At 34.8% G+C, this 27,671-nt stretch overlaps 1 protein-coding gene and 2 long non-coding RNA genes across 3 annotated transcripts in view; all 3 read left to right on the plus strand.

Moving 5' to 3' along the window:
• LOC140439498 (acid sphingomyelinase-like phosphodiesterase 3b) overlaps positions 1–27,671 on the plus strand; it is a 672,376-nt gene that overhangs the window by 147,892 nt on the left and 496,813 nt on the right. The gene's annotated exons all lie outside the window — the stretch shown is intronic.
• LOC140438238 (uncharacterized) lies at positions 2,920–3,952 on the plus strand. The gene is made up of 2 exons (XR_011950465.1): positions 2,920–3,353; positions 3,614–3,952. It is a non-coding gene; the product is annotated as an uncharacterized lncRNA (long non-coding RNA).
• Positions 12,098–13,139, plus strand: LOC140438239 (uncharacterized). Its single transcript, XR_011950466.1, has 2 exons — positions 12,098–12,540; positions 12,801–13,139. It is a non-coding gene; the product is annotated as an uncharacterized lncRNA (long non-coding RNA).

The following is a 27,671-nucleotide window of genomic DNA, read 5'->3' on the forward strand; positions in this document are numbered from 1 at the left end:
TATCAGGCAGATTTTAATTCAAATAAATCGCAATTAAAGGGATAATTACATAAGATTTATATATTTTGTAATACTTATGAACAGTTTTATAACTATTTTTAAATATTATGTATATACTGTATATTAAAATATATTTTAAAACGTAGCTAATTTCTATTTAAACCGAGGCCATGCAAGTTAACTGTCAAATCCACCCATCGCCAATTATAAATATTAACAGATAAAGACCATTTGTATTTAAGAGTTTTTGAAATAATTACCATATTGGAAATATAATCGTAAAAGTAAATGTAAAATGCAATTCTGATCACGATCAACTTTGGTTTAATCCCATTTAAAATAATATATAATATAATTAAATAATAAGTTTAATATGCCACAAGAGAAAAAAGTTTCAGTACCTTTTAAATATATCTTTTTTGTTTTAATCTGTGAAATAGCTATCAAAAATTAAATAAATATTGTATATTTCTAGTATATTACTAAGTTCTCGGAAAGAACCATGCTGTTCTATTTGATTCAGAATATTGTTTTAATTCGATGTGTCGATTTGTGTAAAATACTATTTTTTCTAACATCTATATTATAAAATACAATACTGTACATATTTTCATTACTGTTTTCTTGTGCCTAGCTTAACCTTCTATTCCTACAAATTAAGTTACTAAATTGTCAATACGTGTTCGCACGTTTCAGCATTGATATAAATGTTCTTTGTGAGTGTCCGCGCCATCGTCGGACATAGCTTGTTATGAATCAATATTCCCATTTTAAACTTTCAAGTGGTCGATATCTAAGCTGTAATTATTATCTTCTGCTATATCAGATAAAGCTTCGTCCAAAAGTCGTCTAAATCTTACTTGTTTAGCTTCATAACAGTACGCAGCTATTTTCTAAAAGAAAAGTTTGAAATAAAACAAAAAAGCAGTTTTGGCATCATTTTTACATACAAAAAAGAGTAAATTAAAAAGAACCACAAGAAAACCCATATAATGATTAAAAAATACGCAAACACGTTGGTTTTTACAATCAAACAAATTAGTTTTATCCTGTTATTCTGACGGATTTAACAATACCAAAACTTACATCGCTATCGATAACGAGAAAAAACTTGTCAATACTTGCATAAGCACCAGATACTGAAGACTCAAACTTTAACACTAAAAACAGACACTTGAATCAGAAATCATGTATCTACTGAGGACGGTAAAAATACGTAACAAACGATTCGGATATAAACGTAAAAACTTAAAGTGGTCCGTCTCACAGATCGAATGTTAATCACGGAAGGTTAAAATAAATTACGGACATTAAAGAAAATAGCTGATGGAAAAAATAGCTCCTTAAATTCTATAGGCAAAGTTTATGTTCTTTCTAATGAATTTTGTGACCTGTGACCTGATTTTGAAAGCTCTAGAAATAGCCCCATCCACTTCTTCTTCTTCTTCAGGTACCATCTCCGCTACGGAGGTTGGCAATCATCATAGCTATTTTAATTTTTGAGGCAGTAGCTCTAAAAAGTTGTTTTGAGCTGCATCCAAACCATTCTCTCAGGTTCTGCAGCCATGAAATTCGTCTTCTTCCGATGCTTCTTCTGCCATCTATCTTTCCTTGCATTATGAGTCGCAGGATGCCATACTTCTCGCCCCGCATCACATGTCCGAGATACTGTAGCTTTATTTCTTTAATTGTAAGTTTAACTTCCTTCTCTTTACCTATTCTTCTCAGTACTTCATTGTTCGTAACTCTATCTACCCAGGAAATCCGCATAATTCTTCTATAGGTCCTCATTTTAAAGGCGTTAAGTCGTCTCATTGTGTCGAGATTTAACGTCCATGATTTCACTCCATAGTGTAGTACACTGTATCCACTATATCCACTTCTATAAACCAATAATTATCCGAGAAGCCATAGTAATTAAAAAAAGGCCAAATTGTCTCAATAAAACAGATGATGGCATATGGTTACCTTCGACTTAGAGACCTCTTATAAAGAAAATATCGTCCGCTCCACGCGTCAATCAATATAGCACTGTCAGAAATTTTAGCCCCCAAACCTTCGCGCCAAGATCCGCGCCAGTCCACGTGCTAACCTCACCGCCAACCTCCACCCAAACCACGTCACCATCGATGGTATAAATAAACCGTCCTATATACCCGACACCATTGGTTAGTGATCAGTGTTTAGTGTAGTAGTGTCTGGGGGCTCTGGAGGCTGAGACCTCGGAAGCCCTGAAGAAGACATCGAAGAGGATGTCGAAAACTCGGCGCAATATTAATAGACGCATTTCAACCAGGAAGACTGTTGAGTTTAATATTAATTCCTGTAATCGTATTAATCTTAGCTCTAGTTTTAATTGTACAATCCGCGGGAACATTTTGGAATGTATATATATATATATATATATATGGGTAAAAGACTTTTTAATCATCTTCCCAAGACTATTAAATCTGAAACGAATTTAAATAAATTTAGAGATAAATTAAAATCTTTTCTATTGCAAAATTGTTTCTACAGTGTAAGTGAATATCTGGGTGATGTAAATAATTAATCAGTATGTACTTTTACCTTATAATACTGATATTTTAATGTTTTATAAGTATTTTATATTTTTTATTCGACTTATATCATGTAAATGATCTTTCAGGATAAATAAATTATTATTATCCAGATTAAGCCATACGGTTCACACTTCCTATAAGGGGAACATTCGCTCATCCCAGATACCTACGGTATCAAAAGGATTGAGCTCTGGTGGGACTCTTTCCATGTTTTTGTAGAAGGGGCATTTACGTAAAATCTATTAAAGAAATTTATCATATGCAACTTTGTTTACAAAATGCATTTAACCAATAATAATAGGATTGAAATATTAATGATGATTGGTATTGGCGATAAGATGCGGACTTAACAATTGTAACGTTATAAACGTCACATCTCTATTAATTTATATTTAAATAATTATTTCATTCTAATTTGTTTATTAATTTATTAATTTCTTTATCTTTAGTTTAATTTTTACTATTTTTTTATTCATAAAAATAGTTGGCGCCCACAAAATGTTTTTTCTTTTCTTCCTCTGTCTTTATTTTCTCTCTTTCTGTCCCATAGAATAAATATTTGCCCTCTCACTTTTGTTCGGCAGACTATTCTGTTCTGTGTTGACTGACAAGCTAGTTTCATGATATCTATACCAACATTCTATGACATCTGTGCTAACTTCATTCAGTCTCCCACTTTCTGTCAAAACAACTTTTCTGTAGTGGGATTATTTTTTGCCTCTTTTTGAAATTTATAAAAGAAGGCAAAAATTATTATAAGACTCATTTTTATGGTCTACAACTTCTCTTGGGGTAAGTACTTTCATTGTGATATTTATTCTATAATTCTGACCACATTTCCAATATTTCTAACCTTACTTTCTTTCCAAAGCACATTTTTTTTCTGATATATGCATTAGGACTCTAACAGAATTTAACTAAGTAGTAACATTCATATTTCATTTTATCCTTGCCATATGCTATTTGTTTAAGTGTAATTTTGTAAGATGGCAAGGAAGTTAAACCTTTCTTTTTGATGTGTTTCTAATGCATGTTGTTTCTTATCCTTTTAGTTTATTGGAGATATCAAAACTTTATTGGTTTACTGGATATTTTATTGGGTTTGTTGGACACATCAAAACTTTATTGGAGATATAAAACTTATTGGTTTACTGGACAATTTATTTGGTTTATTGGTTTTATTGGCATATTTGGAGTTCAATAATTGGTCCGGACATACAGCCACGTGTGACTGCAGCTCTCCAGAAGTCACAACTTCTAAGTGGAGGATCCAACAACTAGAACACACAAGCCGCCCATCGAAGCAATAAGTAACACTTATAACTGTTAAGCTTTGGCAGGGTTAATTATTGTTTTTTTTTATTGATTTAAATAAATATGATTGGTTAAAATTTGTCTTATTTGCTATCAACTGAGAACTCAGGTTCAATCCCTAGTTTAAGACAAGACGAACTCACCCTTGAGATACTGAGCTAGGCAAGGTATAGACGATAAGCTCCCATGGTTGATTGAGATATTATTTTTACAATAGTATTTCAATTCTCTTTGGAAGTCTTATCGTTACACATTGGCGCCCAACGTGGGGCGCCAATGTGTAACGATAAGCTCCCATGGTTGATTGAGGTATTATTTTTACAATAGTATTTCAATTCTCTTTGGTAGTCTTATCGTTACACATTGAAATGTGGTTTTACTCACAAAACAAAATGTTTTTTCTTTTCTTCCTCTGTCTTTATTTTCTCTCTTTCTGTCCCATAGAATAAATATTTGCCCTCTCACTTTTGTTCGGCAGACTATTCTGTTCTGTGTTGACTGACAAGCTAGTTTCATGATATCTATACCAACATTCTATGACATCTGTGCTAACTTCATTCAGTCTCCCACTTTCTGTCAAAACAACTTTTCTGTAGTGGGATTATTTTTTGCCTCTTTTTGAAATTTATAAAAGAAGGCAAAAATTATTATAAGACTCATTTTTATGGTCTACAACTTCTCTTGGGTTTATTGAAGATATCAAAACTTTATTGGTTTACTGGATATTTTATTGGGTTTGTTGGACACATCAAAACTTAATTGGAGTTGTTGAATTTATTGGTTTATTGGACACCAAAACTTAGGACATACAGCCACGTGTGACTGCAGCTCTCTCTCCAGATTCCACAACTTCTAATTGGAGGATCCAACAGCTAGAGCACACAAGCCGCCCATCGAAGCAATAAGTAACACTTATAACTGTTAAGCTTTGGCAGGGTTAATTATTGTTTTTTTTATTGATTTAAATAAATATGATTGGTTAAAATTTGTCTTATTTGCTATCAACTGAGAACTCAGGTTCAATCCCTAGTTTAAGACAAGACGAACTCACCCTTGAGATACTGAGCTAGGCAAGGTATAGACGATAAGCTCCCATGGTTGATTGAGATATTATTTTTACAATAGTATTTCAATTCTCTTTGGTAGTCTTATCGTTACACATTGGCAACAAAATGGTTTTACTCAATAAAGTAAGCAGTAAGATGGTGTAGCATAAAGTTTATAATAAAAATTTAATAATTATAATATACAGTTTTTGAGGGGAATGCTCAGGGGAATATAAATGCATATTACCCAATGAATTTTAGTATTCATCAGACTAAAAATGAATAGAGAATATTAATTTAAACTAATCAGGTGTCTGTAGACTTTGGTACTGTACATGGACCCTACCAAAGGATCAATTGAAACCATGTTGGTATGAACGCAGTAGCCCATAGCCCACGGTTAAACCACGACAGCGCTCCTCGGAGACGACAGCCCTATGTGCCATGAACCCCCCGACGCCATACCCTGGAGACAACCCACCATTTAAGGAAGATCCAGTGGTACGAATGTACATCTGCATCAAAGCTCAGGCCCACAATAACAAAAATAATAATAACAAAGGGGCAATGCATCTGATATATTCAGATATACATTGTTGAAGAATTCTGTCTTCAGAAATTCTTCTTCGGAAGTACAACAACTTCTTTTGCAAAATAGCATTCTATACACATAGTATGAAGTCTAGTTAATAATCAAAGTCAAAGGTAAGTATACAAAAATAAAGACAAATAAGCAAAGTCAGGTAAATACATAATATAGAGATCATATCTCACAAAAATGAATAGTTAATGGATACTGCTAATGAATGAATCTCAAAAAAAAATTAGTACTCAGGATAACTGAGTACCTAAAGTAAGGCAACAATAATTTCAAAATTATAAAATGAGTAAAAGCATGTAGACATTGATATGCAAATGTAATTATTGATAAACAACTCAAAAATACATATAAACTTTACTTGATATGTCAAATAAGACAAAGTTCTACACAAAAGAGATATAGTAACTGCATAAAACAAGTCTTGGAAGACTAAAAGTAAGTTAATAATGAAAATAAGATAATGATACATAAGAAATGTTATTCTCACTAAATATAAACCAGGGATCTACACAAAAGAATAAAGTACTGCATAAATATAGTTTACAAAAATATAAGAAAACAAGTGAAAGTAGGTATACTACAATCAAACTTCAAAGCGCCATAATTCTACACCAGATTTCTAAAAGTAGATGCATAGAATTATTTTAACTCCAAAAGAAATAAGAAAAAACACATCATCCAAAAAAAATATATATATACCTACTACGGTATATTAATTGTCTCTAAAAGACCAAAAAGGAACACAGATTCATATAATCTGGCCCAAAATCTCCTTCGGATATATGTATCCTAGGAAAACTAAAACACCATGTATGCAACTAACCATGTTGTCATACATAAAGTGCTGGATGAGGCTTTTAATTGTATCAAAATCAAAAACAATTACCCAAAGTAAAATAATAGGAATATATAAACAGTTAGGGTAATGTCAAATAAATAAGATTAATATGTTTATCATAACTACAGAAATATCAAAATATAAAGAGATAAAAGATAATGCTTTACTATATTATACAACATTATTGAGACTCATCATCACTAGAATCAGTAACATCTAACTTAATATCTTGCACATGAAAATTACCAAGGTCTTTACCATCTAGATCCTTAAGATTATATACTAAAGGAGATAAAATTTTATGTATAATACAGGGAATAAATTTGGGAGCTAATTTAGCAGAAAAATCATCCACAGCTTTTGAAAGGATATTATTTTTCTTCCAGACTTTGTCACCTACATGAAATTTTACATCACGTCTACGTAAATTGTAGCGTTTAGTGTTGGTATTGTAAGAGTGACGTATTCTCTTCTGAACTTCATTAAATATAGGAGAAATATTCTCTAAAGGCTTGGGATCAAACAATTTATTGTTAATATTAACAATATTATTAGATGTTTCTTTAATAGCACCAAAGAATGAACCATCAACAGGAACATTTCTAGCAAATGTTAAAAAGGAAGGAGAAAATTGTGTTACTTCATGTTTAGCTAGACGAATAGCTTGCGCTATTTTAAAAATTTCCTTGTCCCAATCTTTATGATTGTCCTGAATAAAAGACCTAATTGCAGTAACAATTGTCTTATTAACTCGTTCAGTAGGATTAATCTGAGGAAAGTATTTAGCATTATACCAAATTTTTTGTACCTTGTACTTTTCCATCAAAGTTTTAAAATCTTTGGAAACAAATTGTTTTCCATCATCAACTGCAAAGATCTGTGGTACACCAAAAATAAGAAAAACTTGATTTTCGATAAACTTGACAATAGCTTTAGAAGTAGCATTAGCCAAAGGATGTACAAACATGAACTTTGTAAACCAGTCAACAACAACTAAAAGATAACGATTTCCATTTTTAGATCTAGGATATGGACCAAGTAAATCAGCAGATAAAAACTGAAAAGGAAAATTAATATCACGATATTGTCCCATAAGACCAGCTGGAGGTAAGTTACTAGGCTTGCAAGAAGCACAAACTTTACATTTATGAACATAGTTCACCACAAATGATCTCATTTTAGGCCAGTAATACAATTCTGAAATCCTAGAAAGGGTTTTAAAGACACCTAAATGAGCAGCTGTAGGATCATCATGATATATTTGCAAAATTTCCTTCCTATGTGGAGAAGGAACAAAAATTTTCCATTCTGGAGAAGAATTGGGAAACTTTGAGCTAGAAAAAACATGTTTATAGAGAACATTATCCTGAACCTTAAAAGCAGGATATAAGTTAGGATTATCTGTAACTTTTGCTATCATATTCCTATACCAAGCATCTGTTTTTAAATTAGATAAATTCAAGAGAGAAACTTGAGATGCTTCAGGAATTCTTGAAAGAGAGTCAGCTACTACATTTAAAGAACCACTACGATGAACAACAGTAAATTTGTGACAAGACAGTTTCATTATCCATCTAGCAATTCTAGGAGAAGGATTCTTCATGCTATATAACCACTGTAATGAGGAGTGATCTGTAATAACAGTAAAATCATCACTACCTTCAATATAGCATCTAAATTTTTCAATTGATAACAAAATTGCTAACAATTCTTTCTCAGTAGTTGTATATTTTCGCTGAGCTCTTGTTAAAGTTTTGCTAAAGTAAGCAATAGGATGTTCTAATCCATCATCTTTTTGAAATAGTACGCCACCAACACCAGAGTCACTTGCATCACAAGCAAGATAGAAATGCTTGGAAAAATCAGGACTTGCAAGAACAGGAGCTGTTGTAAGAACCTGCTTAATTTTCTGAAAAGCTTCATCAGCTTCAGGAGTCCACGTAATAGGTTGACCTTTCTTTCTGCCTTTGAGCAAGTCAGAAATGGGACTGCAAATAGTAGCAGCAAAATTGTTTAGGAACCTACGGTAATAACCAATTAAGCCAATCAACCTACGTATCTGGGTTGTATTTGTGGGTACAGGGTATTCCAAAATAGACTGGACCTTACCAGGATCAGTTCTTAACCCTTGATCATCTACTACAAATCCAAGGAATTGCAGTGAAGATCTGCAAAACTGGCATTTCTCAAAATTAACAGTGAGATTTGCATCTTTCAAACGCTTGAATAGCATTTTCAGAGTTTTGATATGAGCATCAAAATCTGGGGTTACAACGATAATATCATCAAGATAATAAAAAACAAAAGGTTCTAATAAAGGACCTATAACTGAGTCCATGACTCTACACATAGCTTGAGCACTATTATTAAGACCAAAAGGTAAAACATTAAAACAAAATAAACCTCTATTTTGCACAGAATATGTAGTCTTTAATTTAGATTCTTCATCTAAAGGAATTTGATAAAAAGCCTGTTTAAGATCAATAGAAGATATGAACTTAGCATCTCTTACTTTAGAAATAGTTGTATCAATTAAAGGCATAGGATAACTATCAGGAACTGTAACAGAATTGAGTTTCCTACCATCGAAACAAACTCGGTGTGAACCATCTTTCTTTGGCACAAGCCATAAAGGAGAAGACCACGGTGTACTTGTAGTTAAGGGTTCTATAACTTTAAGTTTTAGCATTTCATCCACTCCAGCATTTAAAACCTTCTGCATAGCAGGTGACAATGGATACTGTCTCTGTTTAATAGGTGTAGCATTGGCAGTATCTATATGATGTGTATATAGATGAGTTCTACCAATGGAATCTGTAGGACCTATTTCTTTAAACAACTTAATAACAGAGTTGAGTTGTGATTGCTGAATGTCAGAAAGATTTTCAGAACTGATAATAGTATTTACTACACAAGTAGATAAATCTGTAGCCTTAAATGAAGAATTTGAGAAATCCAAAGAAAGTTTAAACAAATGAATAAAATCCATACCTAATATCATTTTATGTGCAATAGAAGGAACCACTAACACTTTAAGTGATTGGGTTTTACTCAATAAAGTAACAGGTAACCAAACATATCCTAAAGTACTCTGAATGTTTCCATCAGCAGTAGTGAGTTGAACTGAGACATCATAATTAAGTGCTAAATTAAGCTTTTTAAGTAAAAATAAAGAAGGAGAACCAATAATACTAACATTACTGCCACTATCAAGAAGTGCAGAGATTGTCTCATCACCTACAGAAATAGAAATATATGGTCTATTATCGTTAGTATGGACATCTAGTAATGGACTGGAATTGAAAGGTACCTTTGAATTTAAAGGACCACTAGAAAGAACAGAGGTACTAGAAGAAGGTAAAGTTTTAGATTGTACAGAAGAAAAAGTACTTAAATTATCATTAGATATAAAAGAAGAAGCAATTTTAGGTATAACTTTCTTAGAAACGGTTACTGACTTTGGTTGTTTGAACGTTTTTGAAAAGTTTTCCCTGGGATGTTCTTGCCTTTGCTCGATGTTCCTGGGACAGACGTTTGGCTGCTTTGAGGCATGCTGTCTGTCGGAGCTTGACCTCGCAAACCGTTTTTTAAACATTTGCTACATTCATTTGTGGTGATATTCTTAAACCCACAACTATGACAAAACTTTCTCTTGGGTTTATTACATACTTGAAAAGTATGGCCTGTCATGTTGCAGTTCCAACATGTAGCAGAAGAAGAAAGAGACTCAACAGAAAATTTACTGCGAGAAGAAATAGTAAGAGCGGCTTCAAATCTCTTACAATACTTTGTAAGGTCTGCAACTGATTCCACATCCTGGAAAGCAAGAGCCTTGACATAATCAGGAAGAAGACCATTAATGATTTCATCTACTTTTTCACACTCAGGAATAGATTTTGAAGACCGGAGCATCAAAGACTCCATATAAGAAATATATGCAGAGACAGGTTGTTTGAAAGACTGTTTTGTAGAACGTATTTGTTCCCACAAATTTCTTTCATAATTGTAAGGTAAATAAGTTTCCTTTAAGGAAGCAACTAATTCAGACCAAGAATTAAAAGATTTTTTTGTAAAGTGATTATGCCACCAAGTAAAAGCAGCACCTTCAAATAGGTCTCCTGCAGAGATGAATAAATCTTCATCAGTGCAGTTCCTAGAAAACTTTAAAGTTTCAATCTGTTCGAGAAATGGAATTAGAGGTTCTTTACCAGAAAATTTTTTAATACCCCATTTATAAACAGGAACAGACTTAACAGGTGAGGCTGAAGATTGAGAATAATTAAGGTTTACTCTATCAGGAGTAGAAGCAACAGGTTGGTCTACCATATCAGGTTGATCTACAATGTCAGACAAAGTACCTTCTAATTTCAACAAATCATAGCGGATAGCTTTTTTTAATTTTTCTTCGTCTACAGAAGTTGGCTGTAGACGGGAGATTCTACCAGACAAATGAGTTAAACGAGAACTGAAAGCTTTGAATCTACTATCAGATTTTGTGCCTGAATAATCAGATATAAGACTTAATAGGTCAGAATAGGAAGCTAAAGCTTGTTGGTAATCAACATCAAAAGATAGATTAACAGAAACATCAGAAAAACTACGGTTACTGGCTTCTTGAGAAAGAAGTCCAGCAAGGATCTTTCGTTTTTCCTCTACTGTATTTGGGACAGAGACATTCCTAATAAGAATTTCATATGATAATTTATCTGTCTTTAAATGTTTAGGTAGCATCTTGAAGAAATAATTTAAAAAAATTAAGAAAGTAATTAAAATACACTATCCACAAAAACTGGTTAAGTTAAAAAAACAAACCACTTAAAACAGTATAAAAGTACCTACCATAAAAAAACATATAAAAATATCTGAGTATAAAATATATACGCTGAAATATATAAAAATGGTAATACTTTTTAACCCAACATGTGAAAATATATAAAAACAGTCAAAAATATGGAAATATTAAAATTAACTGCAAATAATGATAATATGAACACACAAAAAATATAAATAAGAAAGTATTTATCAAAGTTTGTTATCTGCCACCAAACCAAAAACCCAGAGCACAATTCCCTGAATAAAACAAGTACGGTTGGGCGCCAATGTGTATGTTATAATTATTAAATTTTTATTATAAACTTTATGCTACACCATCTTACTGCTTACTTTATAACAGTACCTATTTAATTTCAGTTTAATGAATACTGAAATTCATTGAGTAATTTTTTTTATTTTTCCAGAGATAATCTCTGTAGTAATTTATTAATATTAGATTAATAATTTTAGTGTGATGAATACTACAATTCATTGGGTAATTTTTTTTATTTTCCCCAGATTAACATCTGAAAATTATTTTGTTATTTTTTTTTAAATATAGCAAATTTGAGTTATACTTTAAATTTTCTATGAATAGTAATGTATACTAATTACTTATATTCATTAATTTAATTATTTTGTTATATAAATTTTTTAAATAACATATAACAAATTTTAGTTTGACGGATACTACAATTCGTTGGGAAGTATTCAATTTCCCTGAGTAATACTCTAAATTTTTTTTTATGATCATTCTTTTGTTATTATATTCATTAACTTGATTGCTTTGTTATAAAGTATTTATTTTTGATTTGTTACTACGGATTACTACTGCATATATTTATTCCTAGGTAGAACATTGTGTTCTTGTTTTCTTTGAGAAAAATTTCTCAGTTGTGTTCGAAATTTTTCGGATGGGTGGTAGGAGTGTGTAACGTTATAAACGTCACATCTCTATTAATTTATATTTAAATAATTATTTCATTCTAATTTGTTTATTAATTTATTAATTTCTTTATCTTTAGTTTAATTTTTACTATTTTTTTATTCATAAAAATAGTTGGCGCCCACAAAATGTTTTTTCTTTTCTTCCTCTGTCTTTATTTTCTCTCTTTCTGTCCCATAGAATAAATATTTGCCCTCTCACTTTTGTTCGGCAGACTATTCTGTTCTGTGTTGACTGACAAGCTAGTTTCATGATATCTATACCAACATTCTATGACATCTGTGCTAACTTCATTCAGTCTCCCACTTTCTGTCAAAACAACTTTTCTGTAGTGGGATTATTTTTTGCCTCTTTTTGAAATTTATAAAAGAAGGCAAAAATTATTATAAGACTCATTTTTATGGTCTACAACTTCTCTTGGGGTAAGTACTTTCATTGTGATATTTATTCTATAATTCTGACCACATTTCCAATATTTCTAACCTTACTTTCTTTCCAAAGCACATTTTTTTTCTGATATATGCATTAGGACTCTAACAGAATTTAACTAAGTAGTAACATTCATATTTCATTTTATCCTTGCCATATGCTATTTGTTTAAGTGTAATTTTGTAAGATGGCAAGGAAGTTAAACCTTTCTTTTTGATGTGTTTCTAATGCATGTTGTTTCTTATCCTTTTAGTTTATTGGAGATATCAAAACTTTATTGGTTTACTGGATATTTTATTGGGTTTGTTGGACACATCAAAACTTTATTGGAGATATAAAACTTATTGGTTTACTGGACAATTTATTTGGTTTATTGGTTTTATTGGCATATTTGGAGTTCAATAATTGGTCCGGACATACAGCCACGTGTGACTGCAGCTCTCCAGAAGTCACAACTTCTAAGTGGAGGATCCAACAACTAGAACACACAAGCCGCCCATCGAAGCAATAAGTAACACTTATAACTGTTAAGCTTTGGCAGGGTTAATTATTGTTTTTTTTTATTGATTTAAATAAATATGATTGGTTAAAATTTGTCTTATTTGCTATCAACTGAGAACTCAGGTTCAATCCCTAGTTTAAGACAAGACGAACTCACCCTTGAGATACTGAGCTAGGCAAGGTATAGACGATAAGCTCCCATGGTTGATTGAGATATTATTTTTACAATAGTATTTCAATTCTCTTTGGAAGTCTTATCGTTACACAATGTAAGCCGATTTTTTTATAAAAGGCACCCAGATCGTGAAACTATTTCGTAAAAATAAAAAGAATTAGGCCATGTGAGGCATGCAGCAAAGCAAGGTAGACCAAAAATTAATGAAAATATTTAACAAGATATAATTTTGGAGGCAGTAGCAAATCCACAATGTCCAGTGTGAGAATTATCTAGGGATTTTGGTATTGGAAAGTCTTCAGTAAGTATTACATGTTTTTAAAAAAATAAAATACCATACTTATAAAGTACGTCTTAATAATGAAGCCAACTTAGCAATTTCATTGATAACGTTTTATTTTCGGACGAGGCAACGTTTCATTTGTGGACCAGTAGAATGGCCCCCTAGATCATCTGATTTAAACGCTGTAGACTTCTTTTTATGAGGTTATATAAAATCTAACGTCTACACAAACAGACCTGATAATATTCGTTAACTACAACACCGAATTAGACAAGAAATAAAGAACAAAACACCCGCTATGCCACAGAATGTTAAAGACGAAAGTAATGACTGGTTCAGTCATTGTCTCACGATCAATGGAGAACAATTTGAACATCTACTGTAAATTTTGGTTTGTCTATGTTTGTTAGTGTATCACAGTAATTGCTTAATAGTAAAATAGTTCTGTAACAATAGTAACTTAATTTAATGTTTTATTACGTTTATCCTTAATTTATTATTTTGTAGGTAACTTGGAACTTTTGCCACCCTGTACCAATTTGAAGCAACGTTTTATATATTTTTAAATTCAGCTCAGCAAAGGATCCTTTCAAAAATGATGAAAAGGTCATCACACGGAGGTGGTTTAACTTGTATATTGGATTATAAGTTGAAAAAATAGTTAATTAAAATCAAAAATCGACCTGTTTTGGAAAATTCTAATAATTTTATTTATTTAGATAATAATGAATTTATGCGTTACTTTATGGACGCACTGTATGTATATTTATAAAGCAATCTCAAAACCAACTCACTATAATATTGAAATTAAATCTACTATGATGGAAACACAAATTAATTGTTAATTCTCCTTTTATGCCCTTTACGTAGTAATACAGGTATATACAAATTATTAGCTATAACTCATCATCATCAAGAACATACATTACGTGCATGATACGGAACAACAAGTAAGTTACTCAAGTGTGAAGGCGATAAAGCTTGACTGATATTGGGAGACATTTCTAAGATAAGTGGTATATAAGGCATGTAGATTATACAGTTTTTTTATCGTTTTAAGGACACATTAACATTTTTTATTGTTGTTAAAGTAATTTTAAAAGATAGCCGAAATGTGTAAAAAAAATTTAAACTACAATATAAAATTTTAAAACAATCATGTGACATTTAATATACAATTATTACTGTTTGTGTTTTATACGAAGTTTATTTCATTGCTACAAATAAGTATAGTTTGTATAGAATGTAATAGCACAGACACACTAACAGCAAAACTAGGAAAATATACATTTATGTCTATATAGATATCGATTGCAGGCTAAACTAAGTGAGGGTAGCCAGATATGGCGACAATTCCACCGAGCGATTGCCGGTATAAGCAATCCCCCACTTACCTACCAACGGCTTCGGGCGGAAGAGTGGGTAAGTGGTAGGGCACTCTTTTGTCCGGAGACAGAGAAATCTGTCTCGAAGGCGGATGAATCAAGGAATGGTCAACGGCGTAAGGATACAGAAGGCAACGGGAAACCACTGTATTAATGATCTTTAAGATTCCCTAGTATAATCATGATGGCAAATGTCACATCAATCACTCATGTTACTGATCATGGACCTCGGAACCCAAGATCCGGCAGGAGAGGAAAACCACAGACAGACCATAGGGCCTCTCAGGTCGTGAACCAGCGAAATCCCTGTGTAAGTAATGTCAATCACCTTAAGATGTTAAGAATAGCGACGTGGAATGTAAGAAGCCTCTTTGCAGCAGGTAAATTTACTAATGTAGCCCTTGAAATGGAAAACCTTAAAATTGATGTCCTAGGTATAAGTGATGTATAGTGGCCAGGATCACGAAAATGCACGAATAATAGTGGAACACTTTATTATTCAGGTACCATCAGTTCAACTCATCGTTACGGTGTCGCTGTCTTGGTATCAAAGAAAATCAGTAACTGTGTAACAAGCTTTACTCCCTTCTCTGATAGAATAATGGCACTACAACTTCAGTCAAATAAACAAATTATAAATATTATACAAGTATATGCTCCTACGGCTGATAAAGATGATGATGAAATTGAAAGTTTCTACTACGATCTGGAACAAATTCTAAAATTAATGAAGAAACATCACACTACAGTAGTAATGGGCGATTTTAATGCCAAAATTGGACATGGATGTGTGGACGGTTACGTGGGTGACTATGGATTAGGAGAACGAAACGAACGAGGAGACCTTATGGTACAATTTTGTCAAGCGGAGGAGTTAGTAGTTGCTAACACTCTTTTCAAGTTACCTAACAGACGACTGTACACATGGAAATCTCCGAGTGACACCGAAGGTAGAGTAGTCAGAAATCAAATTGACTTTGTCCTTGTTAGACAAAGATTCCGCAACCCTATACTCTCAGCTAAAACCTACCCAGGAGCAGATATAGGCTCGGATCACAATCCTGTAGTAGTCACATTAAGAATAAAACTAAAGATCATTCAAAAACACATACAGAAACAAATTGACGTAAGAAGACTGAGTGAACAACATATAAAAGAGAAAACAATAGTGAACATCAAAGAAAATTTACAAAATATAGAGAAACTGAATAGAAATACTGATAACATAGACCAAAAATGGGAGAATATTAAACATGCCGTAATGCTGGCAGGGAGAGAAAATTTAACACCGAAAGAAAGGAAACATAAAGAATGGATGAATGAGGAAATACTACAGTTGATGTGTGAAAGAAGGGTACACAAAACAAATAATCCGATAAGATACAAAGAAACAGATAAACTAATGAAAAAGAAAATAAGAGAAGCTAGAGAAAGATGGCTAAGTAAGCAACGCCAGGAGTTGGAACAACTGGAGCGAAAATATGACTTTTTTAATGTACACAAAAAGATTAAAGAAATGACAGGAAGGAGAAGAACAACACAGACAGGACAGATCAAAGATACAGATGGTTTACTCATAACAGATTTACAACAAAAAATGAATCGATGGACAGAATACATATCACAACTTTTTGATGACAAAGATAGACAAGAAATCTCAAACGAATATACAGATGATACAGGGCCTGATATAATCAGAGAAGAAATAGATTATGCAATCAAACAAGCGAAAAGTGGTAAGGCCCCCGGTCCTGATGAAATTCCCGTAGAACTGCTCAAACTTATGGACGATGAATCTATTAAAATATTCCTAGATCTATTTAACACAATATATAGAATGGGAAGGAATATAGGGAATGGCTCCGTTCGACCTTTATACTACTGCCAAAAAAGGCAAATACAAGGGAATGCAGCGAATATCGTACGATAGCTTTGATGAGTCATGCTCTAAAACTGTTCCTGAAAATAATCCATAATAGGATCTATAGGAAATTAGACGTAGACATCAGTAACACTCAGATGGGATTCAGAAAAGGGCTGGGTACAAGGGAGGCTCTGTTTGCAATGAACGTTCTCTCACAGAGATGCTTAGACATGAACCAAGAAATTTACACCTGCTTTATTGATTTCGAAAAGGCCTTTGACAAAGTACAACATGAACCACTAAGACAAATTCTAATAAAGAAAAATATAGACAGCCGAGATATTCGAATTATATGCAACCTATATTGGAATCAAACAGCAAATGTGAAGGTTGAGGGTAGGCTAACAGAAGAAATTCAAATCCGTCGAGGAGTCCGGCAGGGATGCATCTTGTCGCCACTTTTATTTAATCTGTATAGTGAAGCTATTTGTGAACAAGCACTCGAGGAAGAAGATCTTGGTCTGATAATAAATGGTGAGACGATCAACAATATAAGGTATGCTGACGATACGGTTCTCCTAACGGGAACGCTAGTAGAACTACAACATCTTGTTTAAAGTCTCAATATATACTGTAACAGTTACGGCTTGAAAATTAATTTGAAAAAAACTAAATTTATGGTAATCACGAAATCAAAGAACATCAGAGCTAATCTTGTAATAGACAATACAACGATTGAGCGTGTGTCCTGTTATAAATATCTAGGTGCTTGGATCACAGACGATACTGATCAAACAAAAGAGATTAGATGTAGAATAGAAATCGCTAGTTTAGTCTTTAATAGAATGCGCAAACTCTTTTGCAATCGTGATATCAATATAAAGTTACGAATACGAATGCTGCGGTGTTATGTCTTTTCTACCCTGTTGTATGGAGTAGAGGCTTGGACACTAAAACAGTTGACCACAAAAAACATCGAAGCTTTCGAGATGTGGTGCTATAGGCGCATTCTCAGAATATCATGGATGGACCGCGTCAATAACACGCAAGTACTCCAAACTTTAGACAAAAGATGCGAAATTCTAAATGAGATAAAAACTAGAAAGATGGAATACTTGGGGCACATTGGGAGAGGTGAAAAGTACGAACTTTTAAGAAATATCATGCAGGGCAAAATTAAGGGCAAAAGAAGTGTGGGAAAAAGAAAAATATCATGACTTCGTAATCTACGTGAATGGTTCGGGTGTAGTTCGATTGAACTTTTTAGGCGCGCTGCTAACAAAGTCGCAGTGGCCATGATGATTTCCAATCTCCGCTAGGAGTGGCACGAGAAGAAGAAGAAGATATCGATTCGATAAGCGGACTTCGATTTTAGACCGCCAGATAACTTTTGGTCAGAGTGGAGCCATAACCTCTTTTAGTTTGTGGGCCGGACAATGCCGATTGAGTGGCTTCGTTCATCACGTAACCAAACCCTCGTCATTTGATCTGATTTAATCCTGCTGGTCTTTTAAGACTCTTAAGTCGTAAGGCTCTTTATGGAACGGTGAACATCGTCATATTCCAAATGTTCACGCTCAGAAAGATATATGAATAAAAAGTAGTATAAGTATAAAAAGGACATTCCCAAACATAACATCGACATTAACAGAACATGTAAAATTAGGTCCCAAAATAAAACCCTAATGAGACAAATGTAGACCTCGTGATGGAAAAGAAGATTCTATTTGCACTAAAAGTAAAAATTTTCATAAGCCACTTATGCTTAGACCTCATAAAATAACTATAAAAATGAATGCTACCTTCAATAGCCTTAGTAATAAAATTGGAGACGTCAAACCGTGAAAGGTGAAGATTTCTCTGGATTTGAAAATTCGACTAGCAACAAGTTCCGCGAGCTCCGATGATTAGAGCAAACAGTTTTCCCAGGATATCGGATCTGCATGGTCTGAAGGAATGAAAGCTTAGTATATAGGGCCGTTTTACTTTCGCCAGCCATACTTGAAGGTTCAGGATCTAGTTGATAGCAACTTCTGCGACAACTACCCGATTACCCTGATGCGCGACAAGGTCAGGTATTTTCAGAGTCCCATCTTGATATCTTATTCCAGGCTCTACATCACATATTCACCCTGTCTTTTCAGCTGCTCTTCGAAGATACGTAATAAGCTAGTAATGTTATTCGGTGGCAGTATGCTGCTGGACAATTTTGAAAGACGTGGCTTAAACTCTCCCTACGCTCGCATTTCATGTGGCACCTTTGCTCATGTGGTGGGTTTGACGGGATGCCGCTAGTTTGCAGTAGCCTATTTCTCAGCTGAATCGCATTAATATAATCTCACATCGACCAGTAGGGCAGTGGAGTTTTAATCTAGGCAAAGTTTTCAAACTGTAAAGACTCCTTACAACGGACGTTAACTCTATAGCTGACATTAAGTTTCTGGCTCAACTTACGTGCGATCGATACTAAACTGCCTGCTGCTATTTTAGTTTATTTTAAGATTTACTCTTAGAGACTTGACATATATGGTAAAGAGAGGGTAGTTGAGGTAGTTTCAGTTGCTAAGCTAATAAATTTTGTCACTCTCCTCTCTATGATAACCGGGACGTGCATGGCCATAGCCATAACGCCTAGACCACCCTCTTTTGTGGGAGCATGTAAAAAGGCATCGGCACACGTTCGATTAAGAAACAGAATCTTCCGTACGGCTATGCGCACGTCCCTGTCAACACCCTTCAGTCTTTTCATCGTGATCGTTGGACTCCGTAGCTGGTCAACATATCTCGACAGTAGGTAAGACATTAGGATGAGCAGTTTCGGTGCTGATCTCAGCCTCGCTCGTTAAATAAGATCAAGCCAGATCTGGAGCTGTTAATGGCTACTTTGATCTGTCCAACTGTATTGCATCTTCGACCTAGGTATCCAACCAGCTCACTCGGTTTTCAGCTGGCGAATTCTGCGTTGCTGACAGAGAAGAGATAACGCCTCATGTAATAAGGGTGCTTATTACCACGGTTAGCATTAACCGTATTAGCTGCAATCTTATCATTTGGATAGCAGGAATAAATCGTCAACTTATTCCAATACTAAGATCTTCCCACCATCTGCAAACAGAATAAGTCTGACTTTTCTGAGCTTGCATATTAGCTCATCAACCACCATATTGAGTATGTAAAGCGATAAATGCTCTCATTATTTAACGCCTCTACGCAATTCTATGTTATTAGTACCGACCGTGACGTTAGTACGACAGTTCATGTACGAGTCCATCACGTACTGCCTACATTTTGCATCTATTCATTTCCCGTTTAATTGACCGCTGAGAGACTGTGTCGAAAACTTTTGTAGATCTATCGATATAATATTATATATATATATATATATATATATATATATATATATATATATATATATATATATATATATATATACATATATATATATATATATATATATATATATATATATATATATATATATATATATATATATATATATATATATATATAGAACAGAACGCCATCTACCTTCCTAAATCTTCTCTGGTTCTCGTGACAATCTAGCACAGCAAGCCTCTTCCCAAGTATGTGATGAAGCACCCTTATGATTACAGAAGAAATGGTTATAAGGCGCCAATTACTTACCTTTAGCGTACCTCAACGCTTTGGTATCAAGTTGGTCCTGCAATCCTTTAATATCTCCGGAGTAACTTTAAACTGGAGCATGGTATTAAAAAGAGGACCAATTTCTGAACGGGAACCTTACGCAGCTCCTTGATCTTCATAAAATTAGAAACGTCTTCTTGAGATTTTATAGTTTGTTAGGGCTCAAGGATTACCGCTACTGTTAAAGCATGATCACCTACATGGATAGGTATATCAAGAAGAAGTGGTATAACAAAAAAAGTAGTTATTAAAGATATTTAATTATTTCATCAAATACAAAATTCCAAAACTATGGCGCAAAGCGAAAGTGTTAGCTCTGTCTAAACAGAAAAGATTCTTAAATACCAAAAAACCTTACCCCTCATAAACTGGATGAAGGGATGATTCTACAACGTGTTTAAAACTTAGTCGATTCTAAGAAATTAAAAAATAAATACATAACTGGTATCGCAGTGGTTGATCTAACAGCTGCCTACGATACCGTGAACCACAAATAGCTGTTAGGTACAATATATAATATACTGAAAGAGCCTAGCCTAACAAGGGTCGTAGAACTCATGCTGCAAAACAAGAAATGTTGCATTGTCCTACACTTGAAGAAGGGAAAAGAGAGGTCAAAAAAATGGTTAGTCCCCAGCAAGCGTGCTTGTGCCAGCTCTATTCGATATATACACAAATGACCATACAATAACAGAGAACTCAAGACACTCTTGAAATTCTGATGACCTGGCTGGTGTGGTGCAGTCCTGTTAAGCTGCCCTAAACAATATGTCTAAATATTGTAGAGATAACTAGCTTAAGCCAAATCCCTCAAAAACGCAAGTAAGCGCCTTTCACCTTAATATAAGGTAATTTCACCATTATAAAAAATATAAGGAAAAAACTATGTGTTACATGAGAAGAAAAGGTACTACAGCTTACAGATAAGCCTAAATACCTCGGAGTTGCGTTAAACCGATCTTTACAAAAACTACCATAGTCATAATTCAAGACAAAGTTCACCACGAGACAGTCTCTTTTATTAAAACTCGCTTAAGTAGATGGGATGTAAGCCCTAACATAATGACAACAGCACACGGGCAATGTATTTTTTAACAGAAGACTGTGACTGCTTATTCCGGAACCTATCAATACATGCAAAACAACTTAATGTGGTGTTGAATGATTCATGTAGAAACCGTATGTATAAAACCACTCAATCTCCTTTGCAAGGCGACAAATTTGTCATTGCTTAAATAACACAGAGCTGCTGCTAAATACGAAGACAAATTTAAGATAGAGGCCACTATACAATACGGAACCCAACCGTTTGAGGATAAGATCCAAAAAAATATTTCGGTGGTGTGGATCTATCCACCATTCCAAGAAGAAAGGCCGTCTGATAATAGCCTGGACTGGAAAACTTGAAGGTCATTAAACCGTATTAGAACTGGCTGCACTAAAAACCCACAAAACAAAGTGGAAGATGTACACTACTAATGGAGATCTATGAGAAAGTGGAGAACAACAAAATATAGAAGATCATATGTCATGCCCAAGGTGGTCCACAATATGTACATTCAATTATTTATGGTTGGTTAGTGATGCAGAAATTGACATTGCCCGTTAATGGGCCGAGAACCTTAACTAAAATTAGATGAGATTCCGGACTCAAAAAAATAAGTAGGTAGTCCGTTTGTGAATATTACAAGTTCATCTTCAAATGGTTAGGTGAAGTGTTTTCTAAATATACTTCGTATTTTACACATTCTCTAGTTTTTTTAACATACACAGTTAAGGTCTATCTTTGCTTTGGATTTATCAAACATTTTGGATCGTTGCTAATAAATTATTCTTTGTTGTCTGTTTTTATTACCAAGGTGATAAAAAAAGAATAAACTTCTTCTTAGGAATGAACTATGAACTGTCATCAAATTAGTTCCTAAAAAATAATTATGTTTGTACATTAGCTAAGTATTTGAAACCAACAAATTTTATTAAATCTCGCTTCATAGAATTTGACGTGCTTTGGAAAAATTCAAATACAGCTTAATAATTTTAAATTTAAATTCGCTATTTTTTCTTGGTACATTCATTGACTTTGCTTAAACTGAAATTTAGGTCTTTAGCAAATTGCCAACATGGCAGACACAGGCCTGCGGCCGTTTAGAAGCAGACAAGATATCCAGCATAAATTGAGTAGATTTCTGCTGAGTGGAATGACGCATTTCCGAGAAACTAACAGTTTTTGTCAATAAAACTTTGAGGACTGCTAGTAATTCATTTTGTATTCGTGTCCCAGATCGCTTCAGCTAACGACTTTGTAATGGCTAGCCGCAAGAAAACTGTAGTTTATCACTAGCGGCAAAGATGTATTAAGGGAAAAAATGATAATTCATCCGTTAGAATAACTGGGTAAAAGGAAGAATTACAATTAAAAAGTGTAGCGAACGCTAGATTATTCGCAACGCAGGTCAGTATTAAGTAAATATTGCTAGCTTTAATGAGGTTTGGAGTAAAATAATATTTTATTACATATTTTATAAACTAAAATCTGTCTTTTACAAGCTGGTAAGTAAACAATAGCAGTATAAACTAAGACAGAGAGGTATTCAAAACATTATACATAGTTATTAAAAAAATCGTGTATAGAGCTGACTTTAAAATAAACCTTGTTAATTTAAGGCGAGTGGAGAAGCCTCAAAAAGATGACTATGAAAGGTTGCGAAAAGGTTTTTAAATTGTTTAATACTATTACTATTATATAATATGAGAACTGTTTGACTACGGGATGTTTTAAAATCTTTGTTTCTAGATGATCCATAAAAAACATCTGATAACAATGGGCTTAGAGAATTAACCATTATAAGTACTGCACTGTTATTTTTATATATTTGATTATTAAATTCTCTAAAAGTAGTCTTGGCTTATGCAAGTTTCAAGAAGTCGTAAAATTTTAGATGTAATTAATGGATTTGTAATATTATGGTCTAAAAGGTCTTTTACTGAATCAAATGTTTCTGTAGGACGAATGCTAGAAAAAAATTTTTTCATGTGAAATGAGTTTTTATTAAATTAAAAATGCTGTATTTTATTAACTATTTCTATTTTATTTTTTACTGTAAATTGAGGTGAAAATTAATGTGTTCTAAAATTATCTAACATTTTTTTTGATAGTTTATATGACGGAGCTTTTCAAAAAGAAACTACAGGTCTTATTGGGTGATCAAGTTTATGTAATTTAATAAAAGATTACAATTTATAAGACTGTGAGGTTATGATGTTGAGGTATTTCTGTTCGATTGAATTTAATATTGGTTTTAAATTTGCTAATGCCAGTTTAACTTATTTTTGATACTTTTGATACATTTACTACTGAAAGTTTATTGTTTTGTTATATTCTATTTAATCTATAGCAATAGTAGTGTTACTTTTGTATCAGTATCAGATCAGTAAAGTTCGGCTATAGCAGTCGGACGATACGGACGCGAGTCAGCGAAGTGTACTTAGGTGGGGACAACTGACCTGTTGCCAACGGAGCTTCTCAGCTCCCGGTGTGTAAGACACCGTGCGTGACACAGGCACTTGTTTACAAATAAGTGAAGAGTGGATGCGAGGCCGTCATTAAGTTAAACCTCGAGGGGTTGCCTTTATAGGCTCCTCGTAGGAGGCTTTTGATAGCTTCGTGTTCACGAAAAATTCGGGTTCATCTCAGTGGGTCGACAGGGATGACACTGTAAGGCTTAGTAATTTGCATTCTAAGTCGGACAGAAACGGCCCCTGCCTCTGAGGTGAGAGAAACGGCAAGAGGATCCCTCCCTGAGAAATCAGGGAGTGAACTACCGCGAGGTTGCTGGGACGACACCCAGGAAAACTGTCAGGCAGCGGCTTGACAGAGAGAAAAAAACAGAGTCTACCAAGTAGTAAATTCTCAATCTTTTTTGAACCTATGTTCACCGCCTTACGGCAATATGAGTGACTGCCCTCCCCTAAATAATGTTGTCACGCAGGTGGCAACATGCGAAGAAGAAGAAGATGACAGGCCCCAGTCATCCACCCCAAGTGTCTCAGCTGCAATAGATTTATATAATAACTTCACAGCAAGCCTAAACGACCCCATGATAAATTTACCAACCTCCGATGACGACTCCTCTTATTCGCCCGAGTCCGAGGACGAAAAAAACAGCGAAGATGATATGGACGCAGCCATCCCCGACGAAGCTTTGAACGCTGAGTCGGACGCACCGCTGAACGCTCAGTCGGACGACCATCTGAACGTCGAGTCGGACGTACCATTGAACGCCGTAGCCCCGCCCCTAGACGACAATAACGTCGAGATGGAAGCACCATCTAAACAGCTGAAGAGACAGCGTGCCCCAGAAGTAGACGAAGACGAAGAAGAAAGAAAAAAAGCAAAAGAAATGGAAGCCATAGAAAGAGCAAAGGAACTAAGTAGGTCAGTCAATGCACTGACCGAACAGATGAAAGAGATGAAAAGAGAAATGCGTGCCAGGGAAGAGAAACTTCTTAGCCAGCTAAACGAGCTAAGAAAAGAAAATCAGGAGAAAGATCGGGAGGTCAAGAGACTCACCGACAAGATATTCGAGTTAATGGACGCATTAACTCAGCAACGCAACGAGGCAAAACTCGTTAAAGAAAAAGCAGAGGCAATCCAAGAACCACCTAAAGAAAAACCAGCCAAGTCGAATTCGGTGAAAAAAACGAATTCGAAAAAAGTAACTCAAAAAGAAGTTACAGTGATACCAATCACCACTAGTGACGACGCTATGGAACTGGAAGCTGAAGACGAATGGCACTCCACCTGCAACACCGAGTGGAAAACAGTCGAAACAAAAAAACCAAGACAAAGCGCTGCGGAAAAGCAAACCCAGCTGATCCAAAAGCGAAACGAAGAGGCAATGTCAAAAACAATAAAATCAAGGCAGGAGAACAGACAAACTCCTGAAAATAAAAAAGAATCAACGACAAAGGAGTCACAACCTCCTACCAAAAAAGTTGATGCAAAGAAAAAGGAGGCGCAAACTCCTACCAAAAATGTTGGCAACATGGAGTCACAACCTCCAACCAAAAAAGTTGAAGGAAAAGCGACCCCAGAGATCACACCCGAAGTGGTCTCCACTCCAAAACAACAGAAACCACCGGCGATAATTTTAAAATCAGTCGGAGAACACCAAAAGATACTGCAGCAAGCAGCATCCATGAAGATTATCTCGGCAAACAAATTTGCCAGATCTGGAAGGTCTATAGTCATCCAGACTAAGACCAGGGAGGATTACCTGAAAATGGTAAGACTTCTAGAGTCTTACACACCAAAGATCGATTTTATCGCGTATCCTATCGATACCGATAAAATGAAGAGAGTCATCATTAGAGGACTATCGGCAAAAACCGATACGAATCTAATTTTAAATGAAATAATAAGCAAAGGAGTGGAGGCCACCAAGGTTGTAAATATGATCTCCAGAAAACCGGACAAGAAACCTCTTCCAATGTTTTTAGTCACAATAAAAGCAGAAGAGGACACCAAAATCAAAAACATATCTGACCTATGTTATATGAGGATCAGCATTGAAGACGAGATGAAGTCAAGACAGGAAACAATCCAATGTTTCAACTGCCAAGGCTTCTACCACAGTTCCAAATCTTGCCACTGTGGATCTAGATGTGTAAAGTGCGGAGGAAATCACCTTAGTAGCGAATGCGAAAAGGATAGAGAAACAGACCCAAAATGCGCTAACTGCGAGCAAGCGCATACAGCAAACTACCGCGGATGCCCAAGAGCTCCAAAGAAGAAAGCCGCCCCACAACAACAAAGGGCAAGGCCAATCAGCGCAAACAATACCAACAAAGGAGTCAGCTACGCTCAGGCTACCAAACAGCCTGAAAGCGTACCCACTGAAAACACTGCCACAAACGAAGCAGCAGCACTAATAGCAAAATTCAACGCCGATCTAAATGCTAAAATGGCACATGTCACCAGCATGCTAGATCAAGTTCAACAAGTAATGACAGCCATAGGAAACATAGGTCAGAAATGTTAGTACACCAAACGGAAGATCTTCGCATTGGGTCATGGAACTCCGGCGGATTATCCAAAAAAATCAACCTTCTGGACGAAATGATAAATAGATTAGAGCTCGATATCGTAGCCCTACAAGAAACCAAATTAGTGGAAAGAAAGAAAACAAAATTTCCCGGCTACGATATCTACAGGACGGATCACAGAGCACTATCAGGTGGAACAGCCATAATTGTGAAAAAAGAAATCGAACACGAACACATCCCAACACCAGATGGACTGGTCACAATGGAAGCCACACTCATAAGAATAAAAGCGAACAACGACTCATTAAAAATAGTGTCTGCATATGTCAGACCAAATGAACCGATCCTAGATGAAGACTTGAGCCTAATATTAAACTCAGAAGAGCCAACAATAATAATAGGAGACCTTAATGCGAGATCTCCCAATTGGCACGACAGGACGACCAATAATAACGGACGACGACTATGCAACCACTTGGAAAATAGACCAAATACGTACGTGATCGGACCAACTGAACCGACATGCTTTCACGGACAACTTCCCACTCATCTAGACATTGCAATCCTACACAACGTGGGTCAACAATATGAGATACACTCTCTTAACGAAGGCGATTCAACACATAACTTAATCGTACTGACCCTGGGCGCAATAGAAGCAAACTATTTGCAGCCCCACAACAGGAAAAAGACTAGTTGGCCTAACTACAGAAGAATTGTGAGCGAGAACATCGGTAATATCCCCACAATCAACAACATAACAGAATTAGAGGACAGTGTAATAAAACTAGAGGAAACAATTAACAATGCTATCGATGCCAGCTCCAAAACCGAAACAATAACCAGACAAAAAGGAAGATTTAGGGATATAAGCACAGAACTTAAAAACCTAATCAAACAGAAAAACCGGAAAAGAAGAAGAGCCTACCGCACTAGAACGGTAGAAGACAAAAGGATTGCAAATGAGCTAGACAGGGAAGTGAAAAAACAACTTCAAAATCATCGAAATGAAAGCTGGGACTCCTATATCGAAGAGCTAAATCCAAACAAATCTGCGTTCTGGAAACTATCAAAAATTCTACGTAAAGACAAAAAACCCATACCCCCTCTACACGGAGTAAACGGGATTGTCTACACAGAAATAGAAAAAGCAGAAGTCCTAAAAGACGAAATAGAAAGGGCGTGTAGAAACAACGAACACCCCA

Source organism: Diabrotica undecimpunctata, chromosome 4 (assembly GCF_040954645.1).
Source record: "Diabrotica undecimpunctata isolate CICGRU chromosome 4, icDiaUnde3, whole genome shotgun sequence".
Classification (NCBI taxonomy): Eukaryota; Metazoa; Arthropoda; class Insecta; order Coleoptera; family Chrysomelidae; genus Diabrotica; species Diabrotica undecimpunctata.